General features: G+C 51.0%; 1 protein-coding gene across 1 annotated transcript in view; it reads right to left on the reverse strand.

Moving 5' to 3' along the window:
* Positions 1-21889, reverse strand: part of HDLBP (high density lipoprotein binding protein) — a 173142-nt gene extending 151253 nt beyond the window's left edge. Inside the window, exon 1 of the mRNA XM_085879608.1 lies at positions 21738-21889. The gene's annotated coding sequence lies outside the window, so the exon portion shown is untranslated. The remainder of the gene's footprint in view (positions 1-21737) is intronic.
* Between the last annotated feature and the right edge of the window lie 948 nt (positions 21890-22837).

The following is a 22837-nucleotide window of genomic DNA, read 5'->3' on the forward strand; positions in this document are numbered from 1 at the left end:
GAAGTGCAAGGCATATGATACCACCATGACACTGCCGAGATCAGGCAGTCCCTCCAAACTGGATGATCAAGCAAGCTGGAGACTGATCAGTGAGGCTACTCAGAGGCTGATGGCAACTTTAAAAGAGCTACTTGTCTTTATGGAAAAGACTGGTCACTGTGTGCATATGACAAGAACATCCCAAGCATTCCACAAATCTCGGTGTACGGTAGGGTGGCAAGAAGGAAGCCATTACTCAAAAAGCACACCTTGACTCCCATTTGAGGGATGCAAAAAAATTCCGGAGGTTCTGAAGCCATGTGACAAAAGGTTTTGTGGTCTCATGAAACCGAGATGGAACTTTTTGGCCTAAATGCAAAACGTTACATTTGGCGCAAACCCAACACAGCACATCAACCAAAGAACACCACCCCTACTGTGAAGCATGGTGGTGGTAGCATCATTTTATGGGGATGTTTCTCATAAGCAGGGACTGGTGCACTTGTCAGGGTGGAAGGGAAAATGGATAGAGCAAAATGCAGAAAAATCCTTAAGGAAAATATGCTGCCCTCTGCAAGAAAGCTGACATTGGGATGGATGTTCACCTTTCAGCATGACAACGACCCGAAGCACACAGCCAAAGCTACAATGGAGTGGGTAAGGAACAAAAAGATAAATGTCCTTGAGTGGCCCAATCAGAGCCCCATTCTAAATCCAATCAAAAATCTGTGGCATGACTTGAAGATTGCTGTCAATCATCACTCCCCACGCAACTTGACTGAGCTTCAACAGTTTTGTACAGAAGAATGGGCAAATATTGTCCAATCAAGGTGTGCAAAGTTGGTAGAGACCTATTCCAACAGACTCACAGCTGTAATTGCTATCAAAGTTGCTTTCACCAAGTATTAACTCAGGGGGTGGACACTTATCCAACCAAGATATTCTAATTTTGGATTTTTAATTAATTTTGTAAAATTTAGAGAATTTGTTTTTCACTTGGAAGTTGTGGGTTACGGTGTAAATAAAGGTGGGAAAAGTCTGATTTAATACAATTTCATTCCAGGCTACAAGTTAACAAAAGGTGAAAATTTTGAAAGTGGTGTGGAATTCCTGTAGGCACTGCGTGTTCGTAACTAAATCTCACCCCCTCACCCAAGCCAACCTCACGCTTCTGCATTTGTGCACGTGTTGGTGTGTGTATGTGTATGTGTATGTGTATATATGTGTATGTGTATGTGTATATATATATGTGTATGTGTGTGTGTGTGTGTGTGTGTGTGTGTGTGTGTGTGTGTGTGTGTGTGTGTGTGTGTGTGTGTGTGTGTGTGCGTGTGTGCGTGTGTGTGTGGGCGCGTGCGTGTGTGCGCGCTTGTGTCTGCATGCAAGCGTATGCATGACTGTGGGCGTGTGCGCATACGTCATTGGTTATCTTCATATGTGGGTTTTAAAAGGTGGAACGGAGTCCTCCCAGGTCTCGAAGTATCCACCTACGTTTTGGAAAGGCATCACGATTCATGGACGAAGCTAAGTTTTGTTGTTCTCAAGGTTTTGTTCTGAGTGCTCGTCAGGATCGTCATTGAGCTCCAGACAGCTTCAAACTGTAGTTTGTTTATAGTAATATTTCTCGGGATAGTTTTTAAGATCTCTGTGAGGTTCTTCATCATACACATTGCTCAAACTATCAGTGGCAATTTCAGAACTCTTCAGCTGCCAAGATCATTTCACTTCATTTTTGTAATCCCGGTATTTGGTCACCTTCTTGATGTCTGCATTGTTTAGGCCAAAATAACTGGGTACTGGAACCTCAATGAGCAATGCCACATTATCTTTTTTGTACCTCAGTGAGAGATCCGGTGGCAATGCTTTCTTTTCTATGTCCACGCTGGATGGGATCATCAGGTTGTACGCGTGCATCGTTTTCAATTTTTACGTCCTTGTTTTTTCATTTTTGTTTCAATTTCAAATGGACGTCCTTGTTTTTTTTTTGGTTCGTGTTTCCAGGAGTTTCTGGAATTGTGATATTGAAATGTTAGCAGTTATTTTCGTGGATTACTCGACCTACTTTGTTGTGCATTTGTGTGTACAGCTGGTTGGACAGGTTTTTTGGGAGGTTTTTTAACATCCCAATAGGAGGTAGCTCGCTTTCTGTTTCTACCTTGCAGAAGCTATCTATACCAGTCTGATTCACTCTCACCATTTTCTTGAAGCCATTCAAATAATGTCCTTGATCTTGGGCATTTATTATGATTCGTTTATTATGATTTATTATGATTCATTCTTCATCTGACTTGAGCTGACCTGTTCTCAGCCATTCCAATGAGATTTCTTTGTCTATCAAACGAAGAATTTTTTTTCTTTTTTTTTTTAATATCTGCTTACCCATTTATTGTTGTAGTTGTCGGAATATCAAGAAGTTGGTAGACTTACATAGGGATGGCCCAGACACTTAATTGGCTCAATGCAACATCAATCCACAAAAATATATATATCCATCTTATATGGTATTTCTGAGTTTGTGGTTTCGTGTCACGCTATCTTCGACTTTGTTCTGCACTCCAGTAACGTGATATTCGGCTTACATTATCTCAAAGACCATATGAGGTGCATGGTACAAAAAAAAGTAAATAAAATGGTTCTGAAACAGTGAAATCGTATTCCACTTACTGCATTAAAGTAAAATTACTACTGATACTCTACATTAGCTCCTTTCTCAAACACACCCACCCCAACATGTCGTGCAGAGCGTGGGTTATGCTAGTATATTGTTGTGGTTACCAAATTCGCAAACCACCATTCAGGTCCCTTAGGTGAGATATCTCGGTAAGTATATGTGTAGTTAGGCCCAAACCCGTTGTCTAGTGGGAATACATGTCATTTATGCGTGCTGCGACTCTTCAGGATAGCCGTTTTTCTTTTACTATCTTTATTTTGGACCAACCGCCATTGTTACCACCACCAACCACAACATCAACCACCCACCGCGGCGCCGCTTCACGTCACACCTCGCAACCGTCGCATCGCCACCGTTCTTGCGCCGCCTGTGGGTACCGGTGTTGGACTCGTGCAGGGCGCGCGCCGAACAGCGTGTACAAAACCACGGATTTTCCACTTCAAAAACGGATCAAAAACGACACACGCCCACTTTTGTTCCGTCCAATCGGTGAGCGAGGGGCGATTTGGCCCCGCCTCCAGGGCGTTGGAGGGCGATCGCTATATGCAAATTTATGGATCAAAAAGCATTCACGCCCACTTTTTCTCGGGCCAATGGGGAGCGAGGTGAAAGGTCGAAGGCAGGGGGTCAAAGATGAGAGAGCGAAGCCACGGGGTTTATAAAAGCGACCGCGTTCGTCAGTAGAGAGAGTTAAGACTTCGCAGTCGGTGGAGTTGGGAAGAAGAAGCAAGAAGGAGTTGGTCGTCGTCGTGTGCGTTGGAGTCGGAGCGAAGGGGACGGAGCTGTGGAGAGGCGGCGAGGGCAGACGAGGGGGTGCTCGCGTCGTGCCGGGAGCTGCACACCAGGGAGGCCGACGGCGCGACCTGGCCGAGGTGGAGACGCTCGTCGCGGGACTCGAGGCAGAGTAGAAATCCTCTATACCCCGAGCATCAGCAACCCCCTCCTGTTTCCCCCCGCGCTGAGATAGTGCGACCAAGGGGGCCCCTTTCCCACCCCCTACCAGACACTGTCCGCGAGGCCCGCGGAGTTGAGGCACCATCGCCGCTCCGCGTCTCATCACCAGACGGGTAGGCCCGACCCGGTCTCGGCCTCAGGCCCGCCTCATCCTTGAGGGTTCTTTTTCTTGGTTTTGGGTATGTGTTGTCGGCGCCGTCTGTGAAGTAAAATTGTATAAGTGTTGCCGTGTGCTCGCGTAATCGGTATTAGATCTGCATTGTCGCATTTGCATTGTGTTTCTTTTTCCTTCTATGTGCTTTTGGTGGAATTGCATTGTGTTTCTCTTCTTTTCTATGTGCTTTTGGTGGAATTGAATATGTGTGCTTTCCGTTCATCGCGAATAAATGTGCTTTGTGTTGAACTGTTTCCCGCTTCGCTTCGTCATTTCTTTCATTGAATCCTCATCTTGCTTCACGTAAAGGGTTGGTAGTGGGCTGAATACGCCCGATAATTAATCGAACCGTCGAGGCCGACGATAACACCGCTCGGTTATCCCGATAGTATGGAACGGGTCGCTTAAGTGACCCGTGTCCGAAGTCGACCTGCGGCGAGGTGCGATCGCCCGGTCTACCCTCCGTGTGGGTACTTAGGTAGGTCGAATTTGGCGAGCAACCCTATCCCACGCGGGGGCTGATTGGCTCGATCGCGGTGAGACCGAAAGGTCCACCCGTGACTGGTTCCCGGCGTTAGTCCGAGAGGGTCACGACTGGATTGTCCGTCCGGTGGGCGACGTGCCGCGATTCGAGTTACGTGGCCGTCAGCACGCCGGCGGGCGCGAATCCGTAACAATATATTAAAATCTACCAAGATAAACTGTATAAATCGATAAATTATTTACCAGTCATCTGCGGAGAATTTCCCATCCAATAACTCATTAAAAAAAAACTTTGGCACATCATCGCCGCTGAACGAGAAAAGACGAGACCCAAAAGTGCCAGTTTGTCATCCTTCTGACCAAGCCAAAATTGGTTTCAACACCAAAATACTGCATTTTATCGTGGGAAAGTGCAAACTGATCAAAATTTTAATACCTTGAAAGGATTACACGAAAAGTACGCAAAATTGCATTCCTTTGCAAAGGAAGAAAAAGAAAGGGAACAGAGGGGTGGGTGGGACTACGACTGTCAATCAGTCTGATGGGGGAAGGGCCACCAGACACACTTGCCCAAGGGCAAATCAGACCTACATGGGTGTGGTTTAACAGTGGAATATCATCAGGATTGTGTGTCTATAAAATACATACCATGAAAACATGTATTACAAACAATGATTGTCTTTCTACAAAGTACGTACAAATACACATGCGTGAACCATCAGGGATGTCTCCATGATGGCTGTAACCCCCAATGGAAGCCCGGGTACCAAATCTTCCCCACTCTTTCCTGCTGCCTGGATTTATCAGGGAAGCACGGTCAAGATCATAGCACCGATCAGACCACATTATCCGGCTCATTCTCTTCATCCACTTCTCTTCCAAAATCACATCTTGGATGTGAGGAATCTCCGAGTCGCTCCCGGGTGGTCAACCGGCTGCCTTCATGCTGCTGCCCTGTTTGTGCAGGGCAGGCATGCGGCAAATCGACAGCAGCAACACACATATTTCTATAAAGTACGGACTATTTAGATTGTTAGATCGTCAACAAAGTACTGTATGTACCAGGAACCATTACATTGTGAGCACATTGATAATGTTTGGACAACAACATTTGTAAATCAGGAGTAGAACATAGTTAACAAGAAAAAGAGCAATCAGTGATTGCAAACCGTCACCAGGACTTCTTTTGAGTGGTGTATTTTTTAGGTTTAGGAGTAAATCCAAAATGGCTGCCATACCATGTGACCTACATCATATTGTTATGGCTGTGGAAATTCGCAATACACCATAAAGGTTCCTTAGATCAGTTATGACGCTAAGTTTATGTGCAGATAGTTCCCCACCGTTATTTAAAGGGTATTCGTGTGATCCACCGGGCTGCGACGCTTTGAGATAGCCGTTTTTCTTTTCTATCGTTATTTTGAGCCACCATTGCAACAAACCTCCACACAAACAACTGCCACCACCAACGACGACACAACGCCAACCACCCCCACAACCACCACCACCGTCGCTCTTAACAACCGCTTCCGAATGGCAGAACAAAAAGCACTCGTGAAGCCTGTGGGTTTTTTTTTCCCCGCCTGTTCTTCCCCGTGCTTGGTGTGGGGGAGGTGCGAACAGACGCGAGGCTCGAGGTCTCTTCTTGGTTCATGCTGGCTCGTTCGTTCTTGGTCTCGTGGCGCTGGTCACCCCTTGGGCTTCTCTTCTCCCTCCCTTCGTTTGGACTCTTCGTTTTGGGCTTCTCTCTCTCTGGTCCTGAAGCCCCTTCTGCCCTTCAGTCTTTTGCTTGTTTGGTCGTGGGTCGTGGAAGCACCAGCAGCAACGCCGAAGAGAGCTCGCTGACCATGCCAGGGGCCCGAGGTCAGGCGCGGCTACGCAAGGCCGTGGGGAGTCGACGTCGCAACCTGCCCAACATCGCGCCACGAGGGCGCGGGTAAGACCCTTCGGTCTCACGGGACCCATTCGGTCCTCCAGGTCCCGTGCCATAAAGGTTTATGAACCCCGTCTACTTCCCTGCCTATGGGGAGGGTTTTTGTTTTTCTATGCATGCTGTTGCGCCGTGTCCTGCCAAGTAGAAACTGTGTAAGTAACTGTGCATGTAAATTTATCCTTGCTTATCGTCGGTCGTATTGCTTTTGTTTTCTATTTCTTGCTTGTATATTGCATGACTGCCTTGCTTGTGTTGTGTGTGCAATATGTGCTTTAAATAAATGTCCTTGTGTGAAATGTATCCCGTTCGTCGTCTTTTTCCCTTTTGAATCGCGGAATAAATTAGTAGAGGGTTTTGAACGCCCGGGAAACAGAATCACATCCGTCGAGGTCGGCGATAACACCGCTTGGTTATCACTGCAGCACAGAACGGACCGCTTAAGCGGTTCGTGTCCTAGGCCGACCTGCGGCGAGGTACGATCGCCCAGTCGACTACTCGCGCAGGTACTTAGGTAGGTCGAATTTTGCGAGCAACCCTATCCTGCGCGGGTGGGCAATTGGCACGATCGTGGTGAGGTTAAACCCCCACCCGTGTCTGGCTCCTGGCGGTGCTTCCAGGAGGGTCACGACTGAATTGTCCGTCCGGTGGGCGACGCGGTTGCGATTGGAGTTACGCAATTGCTCGCACGCCAGGCGGGCCAGAATTCGTAACAATATCATATGTGCGAACCTTTTGTTCCAAATGGACAGGCGATCATACAAGTAAAGTTTTGCCACAATTTGTTAGGCCACTTCAGAGAAGATTTTTGAAAGTTTTTTTTATTCCGCACTCATCAGATGTAGAATACGGTTCAAAGTGGAAGATAGTTTCTCTCTCCTCTACACTTCAGTGTTCCTAATTTAAGCTTCTTGACTCGAGGGTTATTTTTGACCATTCTGAGATAGTTAGCACCTTTCCAGATTCTTGCCTCAGTGCAGATCCCTGTCTCACAGTGAGACGCTCTTCCATTCCACTAAAGGAGTTGCAGGCATTCTCGACAGCGCAGATTCCGGATGCTCGGTGTGGCGACACAGAGGGCTCCGCCTATAAAGGGAGTCAGTGCCCCTTTTTTGAGATTTTACCCAAACACAAGACTTGTCTGTCCCCAACACCACTTCCATGCCACCCCCCCCCCCCCCCCAAGCAAGGATGTCTACTTCAAGGAGAAGCATATACCATTTCAGAGCAGAGCCCAAGGCAAAAGCAGCATCATATCACTCAGGGCTCCCCCCCCCCCCCTCTTGTCTATATGGGACACAAAACCATCAATGTATGCTGCGAGCATCAAGGCACAAAAAAGTAAATAAATACATGAAAAAAAAATCATTCGGGGCTCCAGGCAGTCCGTTGGAGATGTGATTAGTTGAGCAGCGCCGCCCCGATCCGCAAAGCAAAGCCAAAGCTCCTTGAAGGTTACCCATTTCTCCAATGCAGACTGCCCACTCATTGACTTAACCCAATCTAAAGCTCCCAAATCACTTCCCAAACCTTCAAAGTTTGCCCTTCTAAAATCCAACAGCCTTACACTGCTATCCCAAAATTCACATCTCAACAATATACGAGTAGTTGATCTTACCATGTTGTGGTTGCTGGTCCCCAAGTGTTCTCCCACCTCCCTCCCCCAAATTGAAATCATTACACAAAAGTACATCAACATTTCTTCATGTGCTGTTCGTAGCTAGCATGTGAAGCATGTTCAAGCTCCTCCATGAGCCTTATGGTCCGGGAAGATTCCAGCATGAACCACTGATAAATGCAACATTCATGGGGTCAATGACTGTATTTTTCAAACTGGCTTTGCTCAATCAGAGATGGCACACAACTAGCACAATAATAAACGTCAACTATAGTGATAGAAAAGGAGGAAGAAGACAAAAAAATAAAAATAAAAAACACCCAATCTTACTTTACTGTTTACTGTCATATATCATCTTCCTGATAGCGGCCAATCAGGGTCAAGCAGTGATTCAAGTCTTCCGTCCACCAGTCCATGTGGGCGGTGCCAGAACGTAAAAAAGAGGCCGTAAAGTGGAAAGGTGTGACAGTGGCATTTTGGGTGAGGGGACATGTATTTTCATTATGCACAAACTGTGATGGGTATGTAAAATGAGAAAAGGAAGAAAAAAAACGAAAAGAAAAAAAAAAAAGTGTGCACATGTTTAAGGGTGTGTGGGGAAAGTCCCTGGCCTTTTATTATTAACTTGCCAAAACGAAGTTTTTGCAAGATATGTTAGTCAGCTTGAATGTTTTTTTTTATTATTAATTATTTTTTGTTTGTAATCACGTATAAAAAATTCTGCAGAGCACAGTTATCATTGGAAATTTTTGTAACTTCGCATATCAGAGGCTGAAAGAGGTCACTTTCAGTGCATAAAATTTTGAAGGTCAAGGTCAAAGGTCAAGGTCACTTTGTCGCAAATGAGGGGAGTCGACGAAACCCTTATTTTTTGAATAATTTTGATCGGATCGTCTTCAAACTTCATGAGAATATAGTTCATAGTCTGGCGCTCAGCTGATTAATTTTTGGTGGCGATTGGCCTTGACCTTCATATGTTTTTTTTTGTTTTTTTGGGGGGGTCTGTAATCACGTATAAATCACTCTGCAGAGCACAGTTATCATTTGAAATTTTTGTAACTTCGCATATCGGAGGCCTATAGAGGTCCCTTTCAGCGCATAAAATTTTGAAGGTCAAGGTCAAAGGTCAAGGTCACTTTGTAGCAAATCAGGGGAGTCGACGAAACCCTTATTTTTGAGTAATTTTGATCGGATCGTCTTCAAACTTCATGGGAATATAGTTCATGGTCTGGCGCTCAGATGATTAATTTTTGGTGGCGATTGGCCTTGACCTTCATGGTTAACGCCTCAGGTCAAACATATTTGACCCCAAGGTCAAATTTTCAAGTTTTAGGAACCATATCGTGTAGTACCTCAAATTGAACACCTCGATGAGTGCTTTCTAGATATGTCAAGCTTGAGACATTATGACGTCATTTGGTGACATTATGAGGCAAACGCATATTTTTCATGGTTACTCTGTAGAACGATTCTCATCGGAATCTCTCGTAGGCAGATATTCCTCAAGGAGTCGCTCCTGGTGGATAGCAGCTCTGTTCACCTCAGTGTGACCTTAAATAAGTCACACGTGGTCACCTTTTGGCAAGATACGGGTCACCCTACGGGTGACATTGGTTTGTTATTTTTTTGTTTACACAGTCGAGGCTCATTTTAGAGCTAACGCACAGAAATGCACAAGAAGGGGAGCAGGAGACAAGAGGGGTTGGAGAGGGAAGGAAAAAAAACAGTGGGGAAGAGACATGAGGAGATCTGTGGAAGAGAGAGAGAGATGGGGTGGGGTACACAGGGTAAACAAGATGGACACTCCAGGGACTTTCAGGTCCTGACACGACAGGGACTTTCAGGAAGGAAAGCAGGGATTTCAAGGAGGTGGGTTTGGGGTGGATTAAGAGGGGTAGAAAAGATCATGGTTTTGGATGGAGGAAGATAAGATGGTGGTGAACAGCTGTTTTGAAGACCTGAAGGGAAGAATGGGATTGAAGAGAGTTTGGGAGTTTGTTCCAAAAGTGAGAAAAAAGAGGAATGAAAGAGTGAAGGTGACCAGTGATTCTTAATTTGGTAGTTTTACCATTTGAGGGTTGCTGACGGACCTTGAGCGCTCTGCGGAAATATGGGGAGACATATCTCAGACAGAGCAGGGGGGGGCGAGGCCAGAGGGGAGACGGTGGAAGACAGAAAGCCCATCGATCTGCCTGCGGTGAGAGAGTGAGTCCCATAGACTCAGACTCATCCTGGGAGACACCAATGATACTAAATGCCTTTGTTTCCACAAAGTGAAGCCGAGAAAGGTGAGAGGCAGGGGCACCAGCCCAAAGGGGATAGCAGTACTCCATCAGGCTGCAGAGGAAAGCTTTGTATATAGTCAGGAGCTCAGGTGTGCCGAGGAAGGACTGCACGATGGAGGATGCCCAGTCGGCGACTGGCTTTGGAGACCAGGTTGGAAATGTGGCTTTCTCAGGAAAGATCGTGGCAGCAAGTGAGACCCAGAAGCTTGAATGAAAAGACTTCCTGAAGAGGATTGTTGAGAAAGTAGATGGGTCCAAACAGTTCTTTCAAAGAGACAAAGTGAGAGTGTGATTTGTCAGGGTTGAAAGACATGTTCCACGTGTTGGATCAGTTTGTGATTTTATCCAGCCTGACATAGCAAGTAGAAAATAGAAATTAGTATACAAAAACGACTACTTCTTTAATGGCCATAATTTATTCAATCACTATTGTGGGGTCAACCGAGGACAAGTGTCTCAAGTCATCCATGAAGCGGAAAAGTATGTCTGATCCTTAGACTGGAGCAGATTCTTTTATACATGATCTAAGACTCATAGTGGAGCTACTACAAACACGGATATACACAAAACAAGTCTGTTAGATGAGACAATCACAGCTACTGAACTTGGGAGGGTAGGGGGGGGATTGTTCCAGCACTTTCAAGGGTACTCTGGGTACCAGTGACGTCACAACAATGGCGCCGCTTTTCTCACTGCACTCAGCGGGGCATTTCCCAAGGAGGAGTTTCCTCATCACAATGGACAACAACCTATGGGGATTGTCCCCGCTCTATCGTTTTAAATGCTCAACGTCAAGCAAGAAGCAGCACGTAAAATTTTTAAAACCTTCGGTGGGACTCGGCCGGGGATTGAAACGCCGACCTTCCACACTCAGAGCAGACACTCGAACCATTACACCATCGAGTGTGGGCAAGAATGTAGAATTTGTCCATGGCGACAACTCACCCACTCTTTCAAAATGACAACGTGGGACCTTTCACATCCACCAGCACCAGCTAAAGCTCACAAACGAGACATGCAGGTTAACACCAATCCATAGGAAAGCACACTCCGTGACAAAGCACCCGGCATGTGAAGGGTTAATTTAAGAGTCAATACTCTACAAGGTTCCACTGCATCCTATGGACTGAAAATTGCAAGTGACCTCTGCACCACCCTGTCAGACATAAGATGTCAGACAAAAAAATAAGTTCAAATTGCCTTTTTATTTTGAACCGAGAACTTTTCACATGCACCTGTCCAATGTGCCCTTCCCCCAAAAATGACACCATTGCTTTATTATCCTGCCATTCTGTGCACCTCTCCCTTTTGGTGTCAATCCCCCTTGATCAAAACACAACCACGACAGTCTCTCTCGTAAATACAAAACGCAATGTAAAAGCGTCATCAATCAATTACATGGTTGTGTGACGTGACTATTCTATACATCGTAGAAATGAAAACGATACATAATAACGACGCTCAGGAAGTTCAAACAACGATTTTTTTTTAACAACCGTGGTTTGGCACAATCATACAACAAATAAAAGACACATACACTTGGAAAAAAACAAACAAAAAAAAAAAAAAAAAAAACTAATGACATCAAATTCTATCAGCTTCATCAAATGCCAGCAAAACCAAGTAATGCTTTGAAAGTTTCATTGGACGCAACATGAGCGCCTTTAAGAAAAGCTAAAAATGATTGCAGCTCGGAGAAAAAGCGTCCTGATGAAAACACCAAGTGTCAAAACGATTGGAGAAAAGGAAAATTTGATCTCAAAGCTTTTCAAATTGCAACGATGAACTAACTGCACACAATTCGATAAACGTGTAATGTGCATTCCATAGGTTTGAAAAAGCAAATCGCTTCATTGTGGCGGATAGAATGTCACCCTGAGCAATGTGCTTATTACTGCAGAAATTAGTTGTTTTTCCTCTCCCCACCCCACAAACTTCCTTAACATCAATTGGTATTGTAATTTAGGATCAGCAAGAAAGATAATTATTTGATGGATTGTCAGTAGTTTATGGGGAAAGCATGTCGATCTGTGCGCAAACTGCCTGAGGAATGTCTATTGGAAAAGGGTAAGGGTAGGGGAGAGGGAGGGTGTTGAGAGTGGCGACGTGGCAAGGGCTAACGGTTACCAATACCAACGCGTGCAAAAAAATGTAGGCACACAGCATGTACAATCACATGCCATGAAACCCCCTGACCACCCCCTGCACCGCCCCTCCCCCAATTTTTTTTTTTTTTTTTTTTACAAAGAATACAAAGAATCCCTTTAATACGCATCTACAGAAAATTGCACAGGGAGGCAGAGGAGGTGAACCAAACGCACACATAGGCAGGGAGACAGGCAGGCACGGAGAATCACACAAGCATGCAGGAAAGACAGGAGGGATGGGGAATCGAGCAAGCACGCAGGCACGGATGCAGGAAGGCATGACGAAAATTGCACATGCAGGAAGAAGCAAAAAATTGAACTCACACAAATGCAGGTGGGTTTGGAGAATAGGGTCATTCCGTGTCAAATCAGCCAAAAAAAATGAAATTCTGCGGTGACCCCCTCAGATTTTCCTGAAAAAATTATCAAAGCGACCTTAACATATATGAGGAAGGTTTGCCAAGTTATAGCTCAAAATTCCAAGTAGTGTCTGGGATATGGCCTGACAAACACCCTTGGGGTGTTTCAATTCTGGCAGTCACGAGTTGCAATTTGTATCTGAAGCATTTTTGGAGGGCTATAAATTCCAGTTTTACAAACAGAGTTCTGAAAATTCACACAAATGGTGTCTATTAGTCAGGCTTTTAGAATCTGACGTAAAAAATGTTCTACTTAAAATAGTTTTTAAGGATAAGTACTCTCAAAAGTAGTGATTTGTAACATGCAGTCAGAAAAATTGAAGTTTTCAAATTGCTGCCAACAGTCAGTTTATTCATCATGAAGAATTTTGTTGCCCGATTTACATAATCTAGTGACTGGATCATTTACACAAGAAAACTGAAACCTTTTGGAGCAAAATCGTGGGTGCTATAGGTGTGTGAACTTTGCTCCAGACTCAATGACACTGAAATTTACCCCGCAAGTATTCACCACGTTGACAGTAACATAGCTCTTTGAAATTTTTGTCACTTAAAGACATACATAGGCAAACTGTGGTAGAAAATTCAAGAGTTGTTCTCAATCCCTTCTATTTTTAAACGAATTTTTTTAAAAAATGCATCAATTTCTAATGATTCTGCAGTCCCAAGAGTTGGTTTTTTTTTTTTTTTTTTTTTTTTTAACTAACAAACATAGAAAAATAAAGATATTGTAGGGAAGTATGATGAAGTGGAATCTAACAATATATAAATCAGTTTAGTAAAGCTTGAAGAAGTGCACCAAAATCATTTCCAAAGTTAGGCATGAAGCACAACTCTATCTTATTTAGGCTTTAACCTAATACACAACCCTGTAGTAACTGCCAATGCTCAATGTTACATTTTATTTTATCCTGAATATGGGCACGGAAACCACGTGCTACCGCACACGAGCCCGTGGGCACGGAAACCACGTGCTACCGCACACGAGCCCGTGGGCACGGAAACCACGTGCTACCGCACACGAGCCCGTGGGCACGGAAACCACGTGCTAGCGCACACGAGCCCGTGGGCACGGAAACCACGTGCTAGCGCACACGAGCCCGTGGGCACGGAAACCACGTGCTAGAGCACACGAGCCCGTGGGCACGGAAACCACGTGCTAGCGCACACGAGCCCGTGGGCACGGAAACCACGTGCTAGCGCACACGAGCCCGTGGGCACGGAAACCACGTGTTAGCGCACACGAGCCCGTGGGCACGGAAACCACGTGCTAGCGCACACGAGCCCGTGGGCACGGAAACCACGTGCTAGCGCACACGAGACCGTGGGCACGGAAACCACGTGCTGCCGCACACGAACCCGTGGGCACGGAAACCACGTGCTGCCGCACACGAGCCCGTGGGCACTGAAACCACGTGCTGCCGCACACGAGCCCGTGGGCACAGAAACCACGTGCTGCCGCACACGAGCCCGTGGGCACAGAAACCACGTGCTAGCGCACACGAGCCCGTGGGCACGGAAACCACGTGCAAGCGCACACGAGCCCGTGGGCACGGAAACCACGTGCGAGCGCACACGAGCCCGTGGGCACGGAAACCACGTGCTAGCGCACACGAGCCCGTGGGCACGGAAACCACGTGCAACCGCACACGAGCCCGTGGGCACGGAAACCACGTGCTACCGCACACGAGCCCGTGGGCACGGAAACCACGTGCTACCGCACACGAGCCCGTGGGCACGGAAACCACGTGCTACCGCACACGAGCCCGTGGGCACGGAAACCACGTGCTAGCGCACACGAGCCCGTGGGGACGGAAACCACGTGCTAGCGCACACGAGCCCGTGGGCACGGAAACCACGTGCTAGAGCACACGAGCCGGTGGGCACGGAAACCACGTGCTAGCGCACACGAGCCCGTGGGCACGGAAACCACACGAGCCCGTGGGCACGGAAACCACACGAGCCCGTGGGCACGGAAACCACACGAGCCCGTGGGCACGGAAACCACACGAGCCCGTGGGCACGGAAACCACGTGCTAGCGCACACGAGCCCGTGGGCACGGAAACCACGTGCTAGCGCACACGAGCCCGTGGGCACGGAAACCACGTGCTAGCGCACACGAGCCCGTGGGCACGGAAACCACGTGCTAGCGCACACGAGCCCGTGGGCACGGAAACCACGTGCTAGCGCACACGAGCCCGTGGGCACGGAAACCACGTGCGAGCGCACACGAGCCCGTGGGCACGGAAACCACGTGCTAGCGCACACGAGCCCGTGGGCACGGAAACCACGTGGTGGCGCACACGAGCCCGTGGGCACGGAAACCACGTGCTGGCGCACACGAGCCCGTGGGCACGGGAAACCACGTGCTAGCGCACACGAGCCCGTGGGCACGGAAACCACGTGCTAGCGCACACGAGCCCGTGGGCACGGAAACCACGTGCTAGCGCACACGAGCCCGTGGGCACGGAAACCACGTGCTAGCGCACACGAGCCCGTGGGGACGGAAACCACGTGCTAGCGCACACGAGCCCGTGGGCACGGAAACCACGTGCTAGCGCACACGAGCCAGTGGGCACGGAAACCACGTGCTAGCGCACACGAGCCCGTGGGCACGGAAACCACGTGCTAGCGCACACGAGCCCGTGGGCACGGAAACCACGTGCTAGCGCACACGAGCCCGTGGGCACGGAAACCACGTGCTAGCGCACACGAGCCCGTGGGCACGGAAACCACGTGCTTGCGCACACGAGCCCGTGGTAACGGAAACCACGTGCTGCCGCACACGAGCCCGTGGGCACGGAAACCACGTGCTAGCGCACACGAGCCCGTGGGCACGGAAACCACGTGCTAGCGCACACGAGCCCGTGGGCACGGAAACCACGTGCTAGCGCACACGAGCCCGTGGGCACGGAAACCACGTGCTAGCGCACACGAGCCCGTGGGCACGGAAACCACGTGCTAGCGCAGACGAGCCCGTGGGCACGGAAACCACGTGCTAGCGCACACGAGCCCGTGGGCACGGAAACCACGTGCTAGCGCACACGAGCCCGTGGGCACGGAAACCACGTGCTAGCGCACACGAGCCCGTGGGCACGGAAACCACGTGCTGGCGCACACGAGCCCGTGGGCACGGAAACCACGTGCTGGCGCACACGAGCCCGTGGGGACGGAAACCACGTGCTAGCGCACACGAGCCCGTGGGGACGGAAACCACGTGCTAGCGCACACGAGCCCGTGGGCACGGAAACCACGTGCTAGCGCACACGAGCCCGTGGGCACGGAAACCACGTGCTAGCGCACACGAGCCCGTGGGCACGGAAACCACGTGCTAGCGCACACGAGCCCGTGGGCACGGAAACCACGTGCTAGCGCACACGAGCCCGTGGGCACGGAAACCACGTGCTTGCGCACACGAGCCCGTGGTAACGGAAACCACGTGCTACCGCACACGAGCCCGTGGGCACGGAAACCACGTGCTACCGCACACGAGCCCGTGGGCACGGAAACCACGTGCTACCGCACACGAGCCCGTGGGCACGGAAACCACGTGCTACCGCACACGAGCCCGTGGGCACGGAAACCACGTGCTACCGCACACGAGCCCGTGGGCACGGAAACCACGTGCTAGCGCACACGAGCCCGTGGGCACGGAAACCACGTGCTAGCGCACACGAGCCCGTGGGCACGGAAACCACGTGCTAGAGCACACGAGCCCGTGGGCACGGAAACCACGTGCTAGCGCACACGAGCCCGTGGGCACGGAAACCACGTGCTAGCGCACACGAGCCCGTGGGCACGGAAACCACGTGTTAGCGCACACGAGCCCGTGGGCACGGAAACCACGTGCTAGCGCACACGAGCCCGTGGGCACGGAAACCACGTGCTAGCGCACACGAGACCGTGGGCACGGAAACCACGTGCTGCCGCACACGAACCCGTGGGCACGGAAACCACGTGCTGCCGCACACGAGCCCGTGGGCACTGAAACCACGTGCTGCCGCACACGAGCCCGTGGGCACAGAAACCACGTGCTGCCGCACACGAGCCCGTGGGCACAGAAACCACGTGCTAGCGCACACGAGCCCGTGGGCACGGAAACCACGTGCAAGCGCACACGAGCCCGTGGGCACGGAAACCACGTGCGAGCGCACACGAGCCCGTGGGCACGGAAACCACGTGCTAGCGCACACGAGCCCGTGGGCACGGAAACCACGTGCTAGCGCACACGAGCCCGTGGGCACGGAAACCACGTGCAACCGCACACGAGCCCGTGGGCACGGAAACCACGTGCTACCGCACACGAGCCCGTGGGCACGGAAACCACGTGCTACCGCACACGAGCCCGTGGGCACGGAAACCACGTGCTACCGCACACGAGCCCGTGGGCACGGAAACCACGTGCTAGCGCACACGAGCCCGTGGGGACGGAAACCACGTGCTAGCGCACACGAGCCCGTGGGCACGGAAACCACGTGCTAGAGCACACGAGCCGGTGGGCACGGAAACCACGTGCTAGCGCACACGAGCCCGTGGGCACGGAAACCACACGAGCCCGTGGGCACGGAAACCACACGAGCCCGTGGGCACGGAAACCACACGAGCCCGTGGGCACGGAAACCACACGAGCCCGTGGGCACGGAAACCACGTGCTAGCGCACACGAGCCCGTGGGCACGGAAACCACGTGCTAGCGCACACGAGCCCGTGGGCACGGAAACCACGTGCTAGCGCACACGAGCCCGTGGGCACGGAAACCACGTGCTAGCGCACACGAGCCCGTGGGCACGGAAACCACGTGCTAGCGCACACGAGCCCGTGGGCACGGAAACCACGTGCGAGCGCACACGAGCCCGTGGGCACGGAAACCACGTGCTAGCGCACACGAGCCCGTGGGCACGGAAACCACGTGCTAGCGCACACGAGCCCGTGGGCACGGAAACCACGTGCTAGCGCACACGAGCCCGTGGGCACGGAAACCACGTGCTAGCGCACACGAGCCCGTGGGCACGGAAACCACGTGCTAGCGCACACGAGCCCGTGGGCACGGAAACCACGTGCTAGCGCACACGAGCCCGTGGGCACGGAAACCACGTGCTAGCGCACACGAGCCCGTGGGGACGGAAACCACGTGCTAGCGCACACGAGCCCGTGGGCACGGAAACCACGTGCTAGCGCACACGAGCCAGTGGGCACGGAAACCACGTGCTAGCGCACACGAGCCCGTGGGCACGGAAACCACGTGCTAGCGCACACGAGCCCGTGGGCACGGAAACCACGTGCTAGCGCACACGAGCCCGTGGGCACGGAAACCACGTGCTAGCGCACACGAGCCCGTGGGCACGGAAACCACGTGCTTGCGCACACGAGCCCGTGGTAACGGAAACCACGTGCTGCCGCACACGAGCCCGTGGGCACGGAAACCACGTGCTACCGCACACGAGCCCGTGGGCACGGAAACCACGTGCTAGCGCACACGAGCCCGTGGGCACGGAAACCACGTGCTAGCGCACACGAGCCCGTGGGCACGGAAACCACGTGCTAGCGCACACGAGCCCGTGGGCACGGAAACCACGTGCTAGCGCACACGAGCCCGTGGGCACGGAAACCACGTGCTAGCGCAGACGAGCCCGTGGGCACGGAAACCACGTGCTAGCGCACACGAGCCCGTGGGCACGGAAACCACGTGCTAGCGCACACGAGCCCGTGGGCACGGAAACCACGTGCTAGCGCACACGAGCCCGTGGGCACGGAAACCACGTGCTGGCGCACACGAGCCCGTGGGCACGGAAACCACGTGCTAGCGCACACGAGCCCGTGGGGACGGAAACCACGTGCTAGCGCACACGAGCCCGTGGGGACGGAAACCACGTGCTAGCGCACACGAGCCCGTGGGGACGGAAACCACGTGCTAGCGCACACGAGCCCGTGGGCACGGAAACCACGTGCTAGCGCACACGAGCCAGTGGGCACGGAAACCACGTGCTAGCGCACACGAGCCCGTGGGCACGGAAACCACGTGCTAGCGCACACGAGCCCGTGGGCACGGAAACCACGTGCTAGCGCACACGAGCCCGTGGGCACGGAAACCACGTGCTTGCGCACACGAGCCCGTGGTAACGGAAACCACGTGCTACCGCACACGAGCCCGTGGGCACGGAAACCACGTGCTACCGCACACGAGCCCGTGGGCACGGAAACCACGTGCTACCGCACACGAGCCCGTGGGCACGGAAACCACGTGCTACCGCACACGAGCCCGTGGGCACGGAAACCACGTGCTACCGCACACGAGCCCGTGGGCACGGAAACCACGTGCTACCGCACACGAGCCCGTGGGCACGGAAACCACGTGCTACCGCACACGAGCCCGTGGGCACGGAAACCACGTGCTACCGCACACGAGCCCGTGGGCACGGAAACCACGTGCTACCGCACACGAGCCCGTGGGCACGGAAACCACGTGCTACCGCACACGAGCCCGTGGGCACGGAAACCACGTGCTACCGCACACGAGCCCGTGGGCACGGAAACCACGTGCTACCGCACACGAGCCCGTGGGCACTGAAACCACGTGCTACCACACACAATCCCGTACTACCGCACACGAGCCCGTGGGCACGGAAACCACGTGCTTCCACACACGAGCGCGTGGGCACTGAAACCACGTGCTACCACACGCAATCCCGTGAAAGCAGAAACCACGTACTACCGCACACAAGCCCGTAGGTACACGTGCTACAGCACTCTGATCAGTCGGCGCACACGTCAGTAGGTATACAGGCGAGTTGGTGCACACGTCAGTAGGAATACAGGTGAGTAGGCACACATAAGTAGGCATACAGGTGAGTGGGTATACAGGTCAGTCGGCACACAGGTCATGAGGCTGGCAGGAGGGGAGAGTTGTACATCTGCTCCGTCACATCTGTGAACACACAAACGTCCCATCGAATCGAGCCGCGTCAGTGAACTCCAACAACTCTCACATAAAACAGGTTTACAAGCTGTTCAACCGTAAGTTCCAATAACGAATTACAAACACCAAAGAACGTGTTCGAATGGTTTATAAAGAGTGCTTATTTATTTATCACACAATACTCACAACTTGGATGAACAAGGAACTCTCATGGCCATTTGAACCATCAATTTTTTCGGGGACTCATTGACAAGTGGTTATTTGAACGTTTACAATCTGTTTGGAATCGAACCCGAGGTCCGTGTTGGCTTTTGGACAACAAGACTCTAAAATCGACCGATAACTTGATGCTGGACTCGGATATGGCAGCTCTCGCGAGTTCGACTGTATGAACTGCAATCCACGGGTTGTGGAGCTTCTTCGGACTTGTCTTCCAAGAAAGGGATTCTCACGATGCGTCTCATTGAGAACACACGAACACTCGGACTCTTCGTACTGACGACGACAACTTGCAACGCGCCCCGGTTTTCGCCGCCACCACCACCGAGGGCGATCGGTAGGGGGGAAAGGTTTTGGCAGAAGGCTTCCACGAACCGGCTGGCCAGGGCCGTCGTTTCAAACGGAGGGAATGTTGAGGGGAAACTTGTAATCTGCTCAGTGTGCCGACGATAGCTCGCCGCCCTCTTCGAACTGGCAGGACGCTTCGCCCCCTCCCCCCCCCCCCCCTCCGCTTGTGAAACACCACGGCGTGGAGATTCGAACCGAAGCTCGACGATTATCCTGTCAGGGAGACGCAGCACAGTTTAATATGGAGACGCGGACAACGGCAGAGTCACGTGTGTGGAGATGGAGGCAAAATTCGTGGAACTTGTGAGGTGATGAAATAGCGGGAATGACGGTAACGATGGTAACGACGCCGCACACGAGCTCATGATGGTAACGATGGTAACGACGGTAACATGGTCGCGCGTACAAAGTCAGTCACCGTTCGTCATTTCACAAGTCAATGACAAACCGAGAGGAGCCGAGACTCGGAAAGACGCAGGAACGGACAAGGCGGGTGACCGTGCGTCGCAGCGTCGCAGCTTTCGACATCGAAGCGATCCCTCACAACGGAACACACCGTGGAGCCCACAATGTCCACGCGTTGGAAACAGGACACAAGAAGCACGGAACCGGTGGCCAAGCACAAACACAAACACACAAAAAAAAACACACACACAAACAGGGAAATGATGTGGCAGAGCGTGTTAAAGGGACGATGGTAAGACTATCGGTCACACACACACACACACACACACACACACACACACACAAACAAACAGAGAAATGAGGTGGCAGAGCTTGTTAAAGGGACGATGGTAAGACTATCGGTCACACACACAGGAAAATGAGGTGGCAGAGCGTGTTAAAGGGACGATGGTAAGACTATCGGTCACACATACACACACACACACACACACACACACACACACACACACACACACACACACACACACGAGGTGGCAGAGCGTGTTAAAGGGACGATGGTAAGACTATCGGTCACAAAAACACACAAACACACACAAACAGGGAAATGAGGTGGCAAAGCGTGTTAAAGGGACGATGGTAAGACTATCGGTCACACACACAGGAAAATGAGGTGGCAGAGCGTGTTAAAGGGACGATGGTAAGACTATCGGTCACACACACACACACACACACACACACACACACACACACACACACACACACACACACACACACACACACACACACAAACAGGGAAATGAGGTGGCAGAGCGTGTTAAAGGGACGATGGTAAGACTATCGGTCACACACACACACACACACACACACACACACACACACACACACACACACACACAAACAGGGAAATGAGGTGGCAGAGCGTGTTAAAGGGACGATGGTAAGACTATCGGTCACACACACACACACACACACACACACACACACACACACACACACACACACACACACACACACACACACACACGAGGTGGCAGAGCTTGTTAAAGGGACGATGGTAAGACTATCGGTCACAAAAACACACCCACAAACAAACACAACACACACACTGTATTAAACCGCTAAGATACCTGCCGTGCACAAAACGCTCTCATACTGATCGAAACGGATGACTATAATGGTGCCAAACCACAGAAGGAACACACACATTACCCTTGTATGAAGAAAGGCGACGCGAAGCGCCACGATGAGATTACGCAACAGCAGAGGAACGCTGCCGCGACTAATGGCCGCAAACACAACGTGGCAGCCGCTATCCAATGAGAAGCGGCCGCTTGCGCACGCGCACTCCATTAGTGGTGTGCCTGCGTGGCTCTCCGGCCTTGAGCTGAAAGCTGTGCCAGCTGCCTCTCTCCCACCCCCACCCCCTCCACTCGCTCGCTTTATAATAACCTCGTCTTGGCGTTGTTTACACGCTAAACGATTCAATACAACACCCACTACTTTTGACATCGAAAGAGGTGTCATCCTCATTTAAATGGGGTGAAAGCATTTAAATGCCGCCCAAACACCGCGTCGGCGGAAATAAGAATCAGAACAAAAAAAACCCGCCAAAAACTCGTGCACAGCACAGAAAGCACGTCAGGCGGACAATGGATCAAGTTCGTGCGTTAATTGTTTGTTCATCACGATGAGATATTACTCCAGTCCGCCCTGCAGAGCGAATGTGATGGATGATGATGTGATGGATGATGATGTGAAGGATGATGATGTTATGGATGATATGATGTGATGAATGATGATGTGATGGATGATAATGTGAAGGATGATGATGTCATGGATGATATGATGTGATGGATGATGATGTGAAAGATGACGATGTGAAGGATGATGATGTGATGGATGATATGATGTGATGAATGATATGATGTGATGTGAAGGATGATGATGTGAAGGATGATGATGTGATGGATGATGATGTGATGGATGATATGATGTGATGTGAAGGATGATGATGTGAAGGATGATGATGTGAAGGATGATGTGAAGGATGATGATGTGATGAATGATGATGTGAAGGATGATGATGTGATGGATGATGATGTAATGGATGATATGATGTGATTAATGATGATGTGATGGATGATATGATGTGATGAATGATTAAGTGATGGATGATATGATGTGATGGATGATATGATGTGATGGATGATGATGTGATGGATGATGTGATGGATGATGATGTGATGGATGATGATGTGATGGATGATGATGTGATGGATGATGATGTGAAGGATGATGATGTGAAGGAT

This window comes from Eptatretus burgeri, chromosome 4 (assembly GCF_056783735.1).
Source record: "Eptatretus burgeri isolate ZD-2024b chromosome 4, Ebu_testis_v1, whole genome shotgun sequence".
Lineage (NCBI taxonomy): Eukaryota > Metazoa > Chordata > Myxini > Myxiniformes > Myxinidae > Eptatretus > Eptatretus burgeri.